Source organism: Bubalus bubalis, chromosome 11 (assembly GCF_019923935.1).
Source record: "Bubalus bubalis isolate 160015118507 breed Murrah chromosome 11, NDDB_SH_1, whole genome shotgun sequence".
In the NCBI taxonomy this organism is placed as follows: domain Eukaryota; kingdom Metazoa; phylum Chordata; class Mammalia; order Artiodactyla; family Bovidae; genus Bubalus; species Bubalus bubalis.
The window spans coordinates 90654082-90668325 of record NC_059167.1 but is presented as its reverse complement, the minus strand read 5'-3'; the positions used below and the strand labels follow the sequence as shown (position 1 = coordinate 90668325).

Genomic DNA, 14244 nt, shown 5'->3' with positions numbered 1-14244 from the left:
CCCATTATGAGGTAGAGTCTCTTTACTCCCTTTTGACCTGGACTGACTTTGTCACTTGCTTTGAACAAAGGAATGGGAGAAATGATACTCAAGAGATCTTGCCACCTTCACTCCCTAGGAACATTCTCCTGAGATCACCATATAAAGAAGTCAATCTGTTCTCCTAGAGAACGGCAGACCACATGAAGGAGAACTGAGACCCCCAGCCAACAGCCAGACATGTAAATGAGGACATCTTGAACTTTCTACCTCAGCAGTTGCATAAGCGAGCCAGGTAAGTCCAGCAAAAGAATGGCCTAGCCACCCACAGAATCACAGGGAATGATAATCATTGTTGTAAGGCACTAAGTTTTGGGGTGATTTGTTGTACTGTAACAGATAACGGATATACACACTCAGGGGCTTCCCAGGTGGCGCCACTGCTGAAGAACCCGCCTGCCAATGCAGGAGACATAAGAGACGAAAGTTTGATCCCCGGGTTGGGAAAACCCCCTGGAGGAGGGTATGGCAACCCACTCCAGTATTCTTGCCTGGAGAATCCCATGGACAGAGAAGCCTGGTGGGCTACAGTCCATGGGGTTGCAAAGCATCAGACATGACTAAGGCAACTCAGCACACACGTACACATACACGCTAAGAGTAAAAGAGCTTCAAGTTACAAGAGACAAAGCACAACTCAGACTGGATTATGCAGAAAAGGGATCTAATGGTTGTGAAAACTGAAGTCCTGGGGAAAATTGGACCCAGGGACTCAAATAACATCATCAGGATTGTTCTCCATCCATGTCTCAACTGCTTTCTCTGAGATGGTTTTTTTCCCAAGAAGGCTGTAGCAGAGTCTATATTTTCCCAAGTTGGCTCCAACAATAGCTTCCATTGCACATGTTCATGTACAAGGTGATTGCCTTCCTCTGCCATCAAGAAGTAGAATCTAATTTCCCTCCCCTTGAATCTCAGCTGGCCTATGACTGACTTGTAACCAAGAACGAGGTGAACTTTTAAGGCTAGGTCAGAAAAGGTCATACAACTTCCATTTGGGATGTCTGCTCTGGGGAAAGCCAGCTAACTTCCCAGAGACCACCAAACTGGAGAGGCCTGGTGTCGGTGTTACGGTAGGAGGTCCCAGCTGAGCCCAGTCTTCCAGTCCTCACCATGAAGGCACCAATCATGTGAGTGTAGCTGTCTTGGACCCTCCAGGTCAGACCAGCTCATCTACTAGATGAGTGCCACAAAGTGGCCTCAACCCAAGTCATAAAAAACAAGTCATTGTTTTTTGAATTGCCCAGTCAAGCCCTACATGAGACCCTGACCTATAGATTCTGAGGATATGAGAAAATGATCATCATTTAAGCCACTAAGATTTGGGGTAGTTTGTTATGCAACAGTAACTGAAACAGATGCTGTATCTTCCAGAAGATCCAGGCTCCTTTCTAGCATGTCTCAAATCTCCAATTGAAAAAGCATGACTTCTGTGTTGAGCAGAAGTCCTGGGAAAGGCTCTTTCTGAGCCCTTCCTCACCCTGTGCCCATAACCATGGGGGTAGAAAGCTCTGATCAGTCCACTTCTGGAGGTAGGGGTAGATCATCTCACTGGAATCACAGGGACTGACTTTTCCCAAAGAAAAATTGTGGTGCTGTCAACAGAAGTAGGAAGAATGGATGTTAGGAAGCAAAAAATGACACACACCCACCAAAAATACAACCACAAATACAAACCAAAAAGTACAACTCCTACTTCAGGTTGAGTAGGAGTCAACCTGAAATGCCTAACTAATAAACTTTTTTTTAATCCAGATTCTTTTTTAAAAAATTAATTTATTTTTGGTTTCGCTAGGTCTTTGTTGCTGTGCATTCTCTAGTTATGGCAAGCAGGGGTTACTAGTCGCTGCAATGCACGGGTTTCTTGCTGTGGTGGCTTCTCTTGTTGCAGAGCACAGGCTCTAGACACACGGGCTTCAGTAGTTCTGGTGCATGGGCTTAATTGCTCTGTAATGTGTGGGATCTTCCCTGACCAGGGATCAGACCCATGTCCCCTGCCTTAGCAGGCAAATTCTTAACCACTAGACCACCAGGGATTCTAACTAATCTTGATACTAGTAGTTGAATCTTGATATCAAAAACCACTTTAATAGCTGTCAACCTCAGCATTTACCCTCCCTTTGTTCTTCGGCAAACCTACCCATGAATCACTTCCTCTCACCCTGTAACCACATCAGCACTTCCCAAAAGAGCTGGGCAAAACTGAACAACTATAATAACTCCAGCTTAGAAAATGAAAGAAAAAGAAACCTTCAGAACTATGCAAGTCACGCATAGCTGCACACACGGTGCCTGCTGGTCAACACCTGGTCTTATGAGGGTGTGCTGACTCTTCAAAGGTTGCGGGTGGGGACCAGATACCCTGAGAATGGGCACGGTCTGCAGATGCCCCAAAACATGCCCAACAGAGCCCTCCACCTTGTGTAACATGCTCACTGTGTTCATGCTCCTTAAACTTAAAAAAGTCACCTTAGGACTTCCCTGGTGGTCCAGTGGCTAAGACTCCACGGTCCCAATATAGTGGGCCTGGATTCGATCCCTGATTAGGGAACTAGATCCCAACTAAGACCACAGCTAAGAAAAACTAACACGCCACAACTAAGACCGAGAGCAGTCAAATAAACAAGTAAATATTTTTTTAAAAAAAGGTCACCTCGCTGTCCTGCGGTGCACTCACCATGGTCTCAGCCTTGAGTTCACACATGGCATCTCTAGGGCTCCCCACACTTACCACAAGGTGCTCACACCCACAGAAGCCCCAGTGCCTTCACCACTGACTGTGGGAGTCAGCATGATGCTCCCCAAGCTGTCATGGCGGGCTCAGAGTCACCAGTGTCTCCACCACACTTCCAGTGTCTCCCACACTGAGACACTGTTCTGTTCACTGCACAAATCAGTGAGTTCACATTCTACGTGTGGACATCAGCGTGTCCCACAGTCCCCCTCGTGTGCCTCAGGGACACCCCCACTCACAATTTTGTGTAGGACTAGGGGGTTCACACTTACCAGGGAGTCATGGCAAGAGTGTTCACACTCCCCTCCTGGACCTGTCACACTCAGGGTGATGCGTTTGCCCCAGGTGTTCGTCAAGCCCACCCTGAAGCATCTGACAGCTGCCTCTTTCCCACCTGCAGCAGTGATGGGCACGGCCTGTATCAGGGCTGAGACGAGCAGATGTCGGGTGGATGTCCTCTCAGAACGTGCATGCCCAGGACCCATGGCCGTTTAATGGGCTAGAACTGCGGAAAGTGGAGTGTGAGGAGCCTCCCCCTTTCTAAGCAGAATATTTCACCCACACAACACCTGGGCCGTAAAGATTTGGGCCTCCAGATGGCCCTTGGAAACAGACAGCAGGGGGAATGGAAGTTAGAAAGGCCTGGGTGGGCAGGCTTAGCCAGACAGGGAGGGACGGCAGGAGACAGCAGACATGGGCCTGCACAGATCGTCCTCGGTGGGTTGACGCTTTGTTTCCAGAAACAAAGCAGTGTTCAGGGTGGCCGAATTGAGAAATTACTCCCACCCCCAGGAGAACAATAGCTTTGAGGACAGAATGTTGGCCAGTAACAGAAAAGGCAAAGAAAGGGAAGAAGAAAATTGAATCCCTCTTCTTTTTACTTTTTTTTTTTTTTTTTACTTTTTCTTTCTTTTAAAAAAAAATTACTTATTTATTTGGCTGCAACAGGTCTTAGTTGTGGCACGCAGGATCTTTAGCTGCAGCCTATGGGATCTAGTTCCCTGACCAGGGATTGAACCCCAGGCACCCTGCATTGGGAGCTCGGAGTTTAGCCACTGGGCCACCAGGAAAATCCCCTCACTTCCCATTTTTAAAAATTGAAGCATAATTTTCATTCTGTAAAAGCACCCTTTTGAGTAGAAAATTCTATGATTGTTTACAAATGCAGACAGTCTTGTAACCATATCACCATCAAGATACAAAATACTTCTCTCATCTCAGAAACTCCCTTTGGAGTCAGCCCCCTTCCCTATCCCCAGCTGCTGACCACCACTGATCTGTCTCTTTTCCTGTCATTTTACTTTGATGAGAATGTCCTGTAAATGGAATTCTTTGGTATGAGCCTTTTAAGTCTACCTTCTTTCACTTAGTATAATTATCCAGGCTGTTGCATGTGTCAATAACTCATTCCTTTTCACTGCTGAGTAGTATTCTATTGTATGGATATGCCACAGTTTCTTTGTTCGTTCGCCAGTTGAAGGACATGTGGGTTGTCTCCCAGTTTTTAGCAATTATATTTTAGCTATGAATATTTGTGTACCAATTTTTGTATAAACATGTTTTTCACTTCTTTCGAGTAAATATCTTGGAGTGTGATTGTTGGGTTATAAGTGAAGTGTATGCTTAACTTTATAAGAAACTGCCAAACTGTTTCCCAGAGTGATTATTCCATGTACTTTCCCACAAGCAACATGAGAGTTCCAACTGCTCAGCATTCTCATTAACACTTGATACTGTTAAAATCACACCTTTGGCTGTTTTTAAGCCTTTCCGATGGTTGGGTAGTGTGTCTAGTTTTAATTCACACTTGCCTGGTAACCAATGATGACAGCTTTTCATACTCTTATTTGCCATTTCTATGTCTTCTTTGATGAAGTGTCTGTTCACATACTTTGCCCATTTTGAAATTAAGTTATTTGTTTCCTCATTATTGAATTTGGAGTGTACCTTATATATTATAGATACAGGTTCTTTATCAGATGTATTTTGAAAGTATTTTCCCCCAGTAGCTCTGTAGCTTGTCTTTTTTTTTTTTTTTTTTTTTTTTGGCTGCAAAGCACAGCATGCAGAACTTCCCTGACCCAGAATCAAACCCGTGCCTCCTTCAGTGGAAGTGCAGAGTCTTAACCACCAGATCGCCAGGGGAGTTCTGTCTTTTCATTTTCTTCCTATGCCTTTTGAAGAGCAGAAGTTCTTAATTTTGAAGTCTGATTTATCAATTTTTAATTTTATGGATTTGTGCTTTTGGCATTAGATCTAAAAATGTTTGCCAAAACCATGGTCACAAAAATTTTGTGTTTTCTCTAGGAGTTTTTTTTTTAATTTTTAGGTTTTGCCTTTAGGTCTATTTTCACTTTTAACCAGCTTATGAACATGGTGCAAAGTCTGAGTCAAGCTTCATTTGTCGCATGTGGATGTCCAATTGTTTTTGCCCTATTTGTTGAAAAGACTTTTTTCTCCATGGACCAATCCCTTCCCCCATACTGCAGCTCTTCAAGTCATTGATGCCAGCACCATAGAGCTTTCTCCATGTTCAAAGGTCAGTAGCACAGCAAGAACAAATGCCTCTTTTGCCTGATTCCAAAACAGGTCTGTTTATGCCCAGATAAGCAAACTTTTTGGTGGAACAGTTCTTTTAGTTTTTACTTACAGCCCTTCTGTTCTCCCCAGGACCCAGACATGGGTCTACTGAGAAGTGCCCCAGGAGATGGCTAAGACTTTCAAGCACAGTGCTATGTCCAGAATTGCCCCTCCTCTCCAATGACTCTCAGATCTCCCTGGGGACCCTTTGAACAGAGAGAGTTTGAATCCTCTTGTTGTTTAGTCACTCAGTCGTGTCCAACTCTTTTGCAACCCCTTTGACTATAGCCCACCAGGCTCCTCTGTCGTGGGATTTCCCAGGCAAGAATACTGGAGTGGGTTGCCATTTCCTTCTCCAGGGGATCTTCCCAACCCAGGGATCAAACTCACGGCTTCACGTCTCCTGCATTGCATACGGATTCTTTACCACTGAGCTGCCAGGGAAGCCCTTTGAATCCTCTGCACCCAACTAATCAGCTTCCATCAAACAGCAGAATACCCTGAATAGGTAGCAGCTGCCTTTACCTTTCTGGCTGCTTTCATCTGTCATTTTCCTTGGAGCCAGATCATAACCAGTGAAGGAGAAAGCACACTGTGCAAGGTATTCCAGACTTCTGCCAAGGCCTGGCTCTTGCAGATGCTTGGGAACTTGAGTCAGCCTCGAACCCAGGCCCGGTCTCTTAATTGCCCATCCTCTGATCTTTCTGTTTTCTCATAGCAGCCTCTCTACAGGATGCAGGACAGAGGTGGTTGCTCTTTGGCATGCCAGGGAGATGAGGGGGCTCCTTAGCTAGTTACACAGTTTAACAAGAATGATGACTCACTCAGGCCCATCTGAATAAAAAGCAAGCTTGTAAAGACAGCTGAAGTCAGAAACTGAGCTGAGGCCGGCCAGTCTCTCACATGCTGCCTGAATGTTTCTCCAGAATGTTTCTTCAGTGGAGCAACTGCTTCTCTCCGTATGGCAGCTTCTCTCTGTACCTTGCTCATCACAGGTCCATCTCCTGTATTTCCTTAGTTCACAGTCTACCAGGAGCCATTCTGATTGGCTCAGCTAGTTACTATCTCCACCCCTATTGGGTGGAGCTTTTCCCAAGAAGCGCACTTCACCAGTCACCTGCCAGTGGGTGGATAGGCTGGGTTTAGGTCAGATGCTCAGCCTGAGCCAATCAGTGGCCATTCCCAAACACTATGTAACAAGTGCTTTCCTGAATAGGGAGCAGTGGGCCCACAGTTACAGCTAGATGGGGATCTGGGGTGTGGTGGCACCATTAAGGTTACAAGCACAATATGAGAGTTTATCATCATACCTGAAACAGGCAGATGCGCCTGCTGAGCATTCCAGCCTACCCGCCTCTCCAGCCCCAGCCTCACTATTTCCCATTTAGCCCCACTCTGAGTTGAGCTCTTTGCTCCACCTGGAAATGCTGCCTTCCTTCACCCGACTGTAACCTTCTGAAGAGGAAGGCCTGTGCCTTATCTCTGTGTCTCCAGCCCCTGGTTCAATGTGATAAATTCATAGATTTGGGACTTCCCTGGCAGTCCAGTGGTTAAGACTCTGCCTTCCAATGCAGTGGGTGCAGATTCAATCCCTGGTCAGGGAACTAAGATCCCAAATGTCTTGTTGTAGCCAAAAAAAAAAAAAAAAAATCAAAACATAAAACAGAAACAATATTGTAACAAGTTCAATTAAAGACTTTAAAAGTGGTTCATATCATAAAATCTTTTAAATAATATAAATTCATACATCCTCAAGAGGGAAAGGGATTTACCCAAGGCCATTCATAGAGAGAGGGGCAAATCACGATGAAGCCCAGGTCTCCTGTTCCTCTAGGTTCCTCTAGAAACATCTAGGTTCCTCTCTGCCTCCAGTAGACTCCTTGGCATCTCACTGAGATGTGATGCTAGGGGTCTGCAGTCCCAGTTCTGGGTCCGGTGAGGCTTTAGCTCTGCCCTGAGGCACATCTTCCTTTGAGGATGCAGGCCCAGTCCTGACCGCTGAGCAGCTGAGTCCATTCTAGGGGTGAACATCCTGCACTGCTTCAGGGAACCTCCAGGGGATGCTCAGAACAGACCTGCAGGTAGCCTGACCCGAGGTTCCCAAATATTCTGCTTCCCGCTATGGGCCCTGTGATCCGTGAGGGCTGGAGTGCGAAAGGGATGCAGACAGGCAGGCTGACCCAGCTCTCAGCTGAATGAGGGATCTGAGCAGCGTCAGGTGTGATTAATGGCAGCCTCGGCTGCGTGCCTGCTCTGGGAGCGTGCACCACGACTGGCTGTGCGGGGGTTTGCAAGCTTACCTGGGTGTGTCATGACCCCTGTGCGCCCACACTCAGCGCTGACCCCCAGGTACAACGTGACCTCAGGCATTTTACTTTCCCTCTCTGGACCTCAGTTTCCTCCACAGTTAAATGAGAGGATTAGATGGGCCCTAGAGCTCCCTCCTCTTCCTCTTCCACCACTGCTCCTTACACCTCCCTCTGAACCAACCCTCCTTCCTGTTTTCAGCAGAGCAGCAGCCTGTCCCTACAGGTCTTCAACTTTGGGGGCCTCATCTTCTACCTTCAGTTCTTATTAAAACCTTTCTCTTAGGATGTCCCAGGCGGTCCCAGTGACTAGGACTCCACTCTCCCAATTCAGGGAGTCCGAGTTCAATCCCTGGTCAGGCAACTAGATCCCACGTGCCTCAACTAAAGACCCCACATCCCTCAACTAAGACTCAGTGCAGTCAGAGAAGCATATAAAAATAAATATTTTTAAAAACCCTTTCTTACAGAAACAGCTATCTCACCGAGAAGAAGGCTGGTACATTCTCCACTACCTTGTACATGTGTATGTGTTTATATGTAACTATTTGTGACTATGAGTGTGTCTATACTTTAATGTGTATGCGATGGGCAGAGAGGAAGGGAGAGATGATAGGTGCCCCCCCGCCTCCAGGGAGAATGGATCCATTTGCTCTCTGTTTTCCCAACACAGAGAGATAGGCTTCTAGGGCACGTACCCACACTCCAGCTTTGTGAGCATTCTTCAAATATCTATTTGTAGTGAACTCAGCCAGGTACCACCTCCTCCTCTGGGAACCCTTCCTCATAGCCAAGGACTGAGATAGCTGCCCTTCTCCTCTCTTCAGGAGCCCTGTGCCCCGTACATGCCCACAAAGCGTTTATCGCATTCTATTGACATTGTCCGTTTCCTTGCCTGCCCCATCTCTATAGTGAAAACCCTAGAGGACAAGGACCATGTCCAGCATCCCAGCACCTGGAACCTTCAGAACCTGTGTATCCCAGTAAGATATTCCACACTCAGGGGCCCCACTTCTCTGTGCCCATCTCCGCAGGGCAGGGCAGACCAAATCCAATACACCTGTGGGGCTTTCCCCTTGGGATCTCCACCCCAGGGCCTTCCTGCGGCCCAGGCAAGGCTTGCTCTAACCCTGAAGATGGAGGCAGCCTGGAATATAGGGTGTGGGTGACGTGACTGATCCCGCCCCACCCCAGGGTTTCCACTGCAAGGGAGCCTTATTCCTTTTTTTCCTGAACTTTTTGGCCCTGGCCTGAACCTTGCTGGCGCCCATGGGCTTTTAATATTTTCCGTTCCTGGCTGTTGTACAATATTTCACCTCAAAAATGCATCCTCCCCGCCGACCAAAGGGCGCGCCTCTCCAGTGAAAGGACTTGGCTGGGTGAGTGGAAGTGACCCACCGCAGTCTGGAGCTTGGAGGAGGCCCAGCCCAGCATGCAGAAAAGAGGGGGCAGAAATGTCTCCCCACTTCTGGGGAGACAGGGCCAGTTCCTGAGCCAGCCTGAGGCCTCGTGGTCCCACTGGAAGCCGCTCTGGAAGCCTGGGTGCTTCCAGCAGGGTGCAGGTCTGGAGGGGACCCTCGTCCCTTTCACTTACCCTCTGACCCCAGACAAGTGGTTTCATTTCTCTGAGCCCAGTGTCCCCACCTGCATGGTGGAGATGACGACAGTCCCAGCCTTTCAGGGTTCTTGTGAGGCTCAAAGGCCGCACGTTTGGATCATCCGGGAACTTTAAAACCAGTAACTGGTGTGGCCGTGGCCCAGACAGCAGTGGTTTGTAAAGCTCTCAGGTGATTCTCATCGTATCTGAGAACCACTGCTCTGACAGGAAAGCTCTTCAGCTGTGGCTCTGAAGAGCAAGAGCGCGACTCCCCCATGTTCCTGGGAAATATGACCCCAGGGACGGCGGAGACCCACCATCAGGGTGGAAGGGAAGCACTTGGAAAAGGCAGGCGAGGGTCCTGCAGGGGCAGGCAGAAGCTTCCCAGCTGGCCCCACCCGCAGACGGATGCCTCTGAACCTCCAGCCCGGCCCAGCCACAGGCCGGGATGGACAAACCCGCCCTGGTGGCCCCTCGGCTGGGCAGCCGGGTCCTCCGGAGCAAGACCCAGCCTCCCCTCCCAGACACAGGCCCTGAGCCCGGATAGAGGGCCGGGGGTGGAGGGCACTCTGCTCTGTCACCTGTCACAGCAGGAAAGGGGCGTGGTCACTGGAGAATGAAGGAGGAGAGAGCCGGAAGCCCTGAGGTGGAGGGGGGCGGCGATGTTTGGGGGCCTGGTGGGGAAAGCGACATCTGCTTTCCTCATCCTGAGGAGAGAGGATCCGCAGAAGGTTCCAGAGCCCAGAGGAAGAAAACAGCAGGAGAGCCAGGCATCTGGGGGTGGGGGTTGCCAAGTGGAGAACAGCTTCTCCCAAGGCTGCCTGCACCCCCCAGAGCCCAGACATAGACAAAGGCAGGAGAGCAGGTTGTCTCCAAGGGCCCTACAGGCCTTGCCTGGGAGCTTCACCCCGAGTCCAGTTTCCTCAGTGGAGCCCAGAGCCCTCAGCCTTCCCGGACCCCAGGTTTTCAAGGGGCAGCGAACAGGCCGGAGCTTGGGGGGGCTAAAGTCCCCGTGAGAGACTACAGTCATGGGAAGAAGAGGGCAGAGACCCTGTCTTAGGGTTTCCTCAGAGTCAGGGTCCCAGGCTGCTGGCCAGAGGGATGGAAGGAGGCAGTGTGGGGTGGGGGCCCAGCACAAAAGTCAGGAAGGAGGACAGGACAGCTTAATAGGCAGACTGGGCCCCACCAGAAGGGAGTCTAGGAAGAGCAGAGGCCACGACCACCACCTCAGGGAGTGCTGTCCTGCCCAGGTTTGTTTTCCAACTGAAGGCACATTGCGCGTAGGCCTGGGGGCGCTCTAGGACGCCTACAGCCAGGGCTGTGGCCTCCAGGGAAGCATAGACAGCCTCAGCAAGGCCAGAGGGGACAGGGGACAGCTGAACTGGAAAACAGCTCAGCCCCAAACGAGCCTGTCCCCACTCCCTGGTAACCAAGGTGTAAAATGCAGAGAAAGTTAGCTATGGAGCTGCCCCAAAGACCTTTTGTTGTTGTTGTGCGTGCAGCATGCGGGATCTTAGTTTCCCCACCAGGGATCACACCTCCACCCCCCGCCACTGTGTCCCTTGCACTGGAAGCTGAGTCTTAACCAGAGAAGTCCCTCCAGAGTTCTTAATCTTGGGTCCATAGATGACTTTAGGAGGGCAAAAAGGTATATACACCATTTTGAATGTGTGTATCTGCATTTTTCTGGAGATAGGGTCCATGACTTTCATTAGATTCTCAGAGAAGATTCAATAAAGATGATTTAGTAAAGAAATGTTCCCAAGAGAAACCAGTTAGGGAGAAGGGGAAGCAGGATAGTAGGGGAAGGGGAAGAATCCAGGAAAGAGTGCAATTTTGTGTGAAAACACATCCTGACTGGCAATGAAGTCAGGAATACATAGGAAGTCCCCTACATGCAAACTTTCAAATTGTGAACTTTCAAAGATGTGAATGTGCCCCTGTATGCCAGCTATTGTACTATACCACTGCATTTTCCAAGGTGCTGTAAGAGTAAAAATATCTTATTTATTTTTTGTTTTTATGTATTATTTTCGTAAAAAGTATCATAAATCTATTACAGTACAACACTATATAGCCCAATTAGTTGGGTACGTTGTTGGACTTATGAACAAATTGCACTTATGAATGTACTCTTGGGATGGACCTCTTTTGTATGTAGAGAACTTACTGTACTCAGGCCAGAAAAAACAAAAGCTAGAATTGAGAGGGCAGTGGATTCCAACCAATGAAATTAGATGTTAGTCTGAAGACATGGTTTGAACTTAGTGAGCTTGAGCCTCAGTTTTTCAGCCTTGTAGGAATGGGACAACATTTAGAAGTCCATGCTTAGCTGGGGGGGCCTAGGACCACTTTTATGGCAATAAACTAATGTTGACTCTCCCCATGAGGCCAGGCCTGGAACTACTTTCCCTAAACTAGTTCTCAGAGTAAAGTAGGTACCTGAATAAAGTCAGGGGCTTTTAGGCAAAAGGGAGGGGGAATAGCCATTGGGTAGCCATTGGGAAGCAGGGCCCGCTTCACTGTGAGAAGTCAAGTGTGTGAACTTGACCCAGAGGAAACACCTTAGTGCTTGGGGAGGCAGGGGAGTGGGAGGAAGAAGAAGCTGAACTCATTTTTGAGTCTGTATTCAGATTCAGCTCCTAAATTGGCCCACTGAACTCATGTCTGAGTTCTACCAAAGGAAATAGTGTGATTTTTTTAAAAAAATGTAGGATTTCAAGGACAGATAAATCTGCTTTGGGGACTCATAAAGCAAAGAGAAACATTTCTTCCTCCACAGCTCTTTGCCTCAACCAAGGCAGGAAAACGTAGGCCGCAGGAGATGCCCTACTGGATGCCCTGAGGCTATTTGTGAGTCCATAGGAGCACTGGCCTGTGGACCCAGAAATACGTGAGTAGGCTTTGCAGAGACCAGAGAGGGTCCTCACCCCCCTCAGTGGGTAGATGCAAAGAATGGGTGAAATTCGGTGCTTATTGTTTTGTTTTTATTCATGTAGGTCCATTTATATCCTAGGCTATTGAGGCCTGCGGAGCCCAGGTTCTAAGAATGAAAAATATCTCTTGCACTTGGTAATTAGTAGATTCTTGGTGGTTTTAGAAACAGAAGTTTCACTGGGGTGATAGGGGCTGAAGCCAGCCTACAAAGGATAAAGAAGGAAAGTTGGGAGGTGAGGAAGTAGAGACATTGTTAATTACTCCTTGGATGTGGAAAGAAGAGAAGTGGTTACATGGTGGCCAGAAAGGGGAGGAAAAGACTCTTTTCAGAAAGGAAGAGACTCAGGACTTCCCTAATGATCCAGTGGTTAGGAGTCCACCTGCCGATGCAGGGGACACAGATGCAATCCCTGGTTGCAACTACTGAGCCCATGTGCTGCAAATACCGAAGCCCCAGCTCTAGAGCCCACGCTCCACAACGAGAAGCCACCACTATGAGAAGCCCGAGCACGGAAATTAGAGTAGCCCCCACTCACTGTAACTAAAGCCTGCATGCAGCAACGAAGACCCAGAGCAGTCATAAATAAAAATTAAATAAGTAAATAAAAGACTCTGGGTTTGTTTTTTGTTTTTTTAAAGAAAAAAAAAAAAAAACACACAACAAAAAAGGAATGGAAGAGACTTGAGCAAGTTGTTGGGTTAAGGAGAAAAAGCCAAGAGAATGAGGTCTTATGGACATGGGAGTGAACAAAGGTGATGGACCAAGATCCCAGAATTATGGGGAAAAATTTGTAGAGCTGGGCATCTTTCTCCAGCATGACCCAGCAGCTTGGCCAATCACAGGAGCAGAACAGGTAGACTCCAGGTATAATACAAGGATGGGCTGAGCCCAAGAGGATAGGAGTGCAGGGGAATCAGGAGTGCTGGGGAGAGAGGGATTCAAATGATCCTCCAGAGGTTCAGACTGGGAAAGAAGGAAGCATGATGAGAGGGGGCAAAAAGACTGGACCAAAGGTCTCCAGGAAGTTTAAAAAGGTCAAGGAAGAGATGTAGGGGGATTAAGATTGTCCACAAGTAGGAAGGTCAAGGGCTGTGTTAGGCAGTAGGATTTGACATTAAAGATTTCTGAGCAAGAGCATCTTACCCAAGTTATTTAACTTCTCCAGGCCTCTTAAGCTTCCAATTTATAAAATGGGACTAGAATTCCCACTCATAAAAATACTAAAAGCATTTTTTCTCTCTGGCAAAGCATATAATTGTGGTATCTTGGACATTCAGGCTCTCAACATTTGTAGAAGGATGAAGGGTCATCTGTCACTCCCCCTCTAAGGACCGCACTTTCCTAACCCTTACTGATGGTTTGCTTGATCTATCAGTTACTGAGGGAGGTGTGTTAACATCTCCCACTGCATTATGAATTTGTTTTTATTTTTGTTTTCCTTGATTTCTCATTTTGCTATATCTATTTTGAAGTTATTAAATACATATAAGATTTATTCCATCTTACTGATGAATTGGACTTTTTAATCATTATGAAGTGACTCTGTTGTCTCTCACAATGCTTTTTTTTGGTCAAAGTCTATTTTGACTAAAATATATAATCTTTCTTTGCTTAGTATTTGGCAGATTTTTTCTTCCTTTTAATCTTTCTGTATTATATTTTAGATACACCTCTAAAATAGCTTATAGCTGGATGTATTTGCCTTGTCTAACTTGGCAATCTTTTTCTTCTTCTTTTTAAAAAGTATTTATTTATTTATTTACTTGGCTGCCCTATGTCTTAGCTGCACCACGGGGGTTTTTGTTCCCTGATCAGGGATCATATCTGGGCCTCCTGCAATGGGAACGTGGAGTCTTAGCCACTGGACCACCAGGGAAGTCCCAGCAATATTTTTCATCTAACTGAAGCATTTAGTCCATGTACATTTATTAAAATACTGATACATACACACACACACATATATGTATGTGTGTATGTATGTAAATGTATATGTACTTTATTAATTTGTATTTTTCATGCCTTTTCTTGATTTCTTTTTCTATTGTTTCTT

At 47.3% G+C, this 14244-nt stretch overlaps 1 protein-coding gene across 3 annotated transcripts in view; it reads right to left on the bottom strand.

The window, feature by feature from the left end:
• Window positions 1-686: 686 nt before the first annotated feature.
• Window positions 687-14244, bottom strand: part of PARP16 (poly(ADP-ribose) polymerase family member 16) — a 59672-nt gene continuing 46114 nt past the window's right edge. For 2 of the 3 annotated variants that reach the window (XR_006543035.2, XR_006543036.2), the window contains exons 8-9: window positions 3046-3200; window positions 687-1634 (exon numbers count right to left, since the gene is read on the bottom strand). The gene's annotated coding sequence lies outside the window, so the exon portion shown is untranslated. The remainder of the gene's footprint in view (window positions 1635-3045; window positions 3201-14244) is intronic. The other variant, XR_003112459.3, reaches the window with a different exon arrangement.